Source organism: Brassica oleracea, chromosome C2, assembly GCF_000695525.1.
Source record: "Brassica oleracea var. oleracea cultivar TO1000 chromosome C2, BOL, whole genome shotgun sequence".
NCBI lineage: Eukaryota > Viridiplantae > Streptophyta > Magnoliopsida > Brassicales > Brassicaceae > Brassica > Brassica oleracea.
Window position 1 is genome coordinate 11,561,659 of NC_027749.1, and position 1,304 is coordinate 11,562,962.

Genomic DNA, 1,304 nt, shown 5'->3' on the forward strand with positions numbered 1-1,304 from the left:
CGGGCGACCAGTAACTATGGAATATGTGTGAAAGGGGAAACAGATTTCTACGGGATCTTAACGGAGATTATTGAAGTTGAATTCCCAGGGACATTGAAGCTGAAATGCGTCCTCTTCAAATGTGAATGGTTCGACCCCGTCGTCAACAGAGGTGTTTGGTTTAACAAATTCGGTGTAGTTGCTGTTAACGGTGGACGAAGGTACAACAAATTCGAGCATTTCATCTTAGCTTCACAAGCAGACCAAGTTAGCTTCCTTTCATACCCTCGGATGAGAGATTCAGGTATAAATTGGTTAGACATGATCAAAGTTACACCTCGAGGACGAATCATCAGTGGAGAAGAACCACCTTTGCAAGAAGAACAGATAAATGAAGTCGAGGAACCTGAACAAGAAATTGATGACATCCTTCTCATTGATCCGCATAAGCACGAGTACGAAGATCTTACCGACGATGCCACAGAGGAAGCTGTTAAAGACGAGTTTAATGAAAATGATGATGTTTCTAGTGATGACGAGAATGTCGATGTATCGGATTGATGTATTTGATTTTGTGTAAGGTAATGTGGGAGTTTGTTTTATAAATAAGATATTGAGATAATAAGTTAAGGAATGGGGTTTGGAATATATGAAGTAGAAGATAAGGAAGATGGGGTTTGGGGTATCGGATTTTAGGGATTTAAACATAATACTCATTAATTCCTCACAAATAAACGTGGATATTACGACGAAATATAAAAATAAAGAACGCGGGGCTCGTTAACTCCACGTAAGAAGAAATCGTCGTAAAGCACTCGTAAGCCAACGAGGAAATAAAGGCGAAGAAAAAAAAAAGAAAGTGGGGCTCGTTAATTCCACGTAAGCGCAAATCGTCGTAAATACCTCGTAACCAAAAAAAAAAAAGTTGGTCTTGCTAATTCCTCGTAGAATAAAAACTAGAAAAAAAAAGAGAAGAGAAGAAAGCTACTGGAATCACATGTGGCGAGGCTTACGTAAGTCTAGCCCACATGTGTTCCAATATCTTTCATCTCTTCCTTTTTTTTCAAATATTTCTAATTTGAAAAGCATTTTGCTGAGTTGTGTGATTTGAGATAGGGTGTGATTTGTGAGTTTGTGTGTGATTTGAGAAGGAAAGTTGCGGGTATTTATAGAAAAGCGGGGCTCGCTAATTCCTCGTAAAATGTTGACTCGTAAATTCCACGTAATCTTAATCGTCGTAAAACGCTCGTAAAGCTAAACACGGGCCTTTGTAATTCCTCGCTACTTCCTCGTACAATAAAACACGGGCATTTGTAATTCTCGTG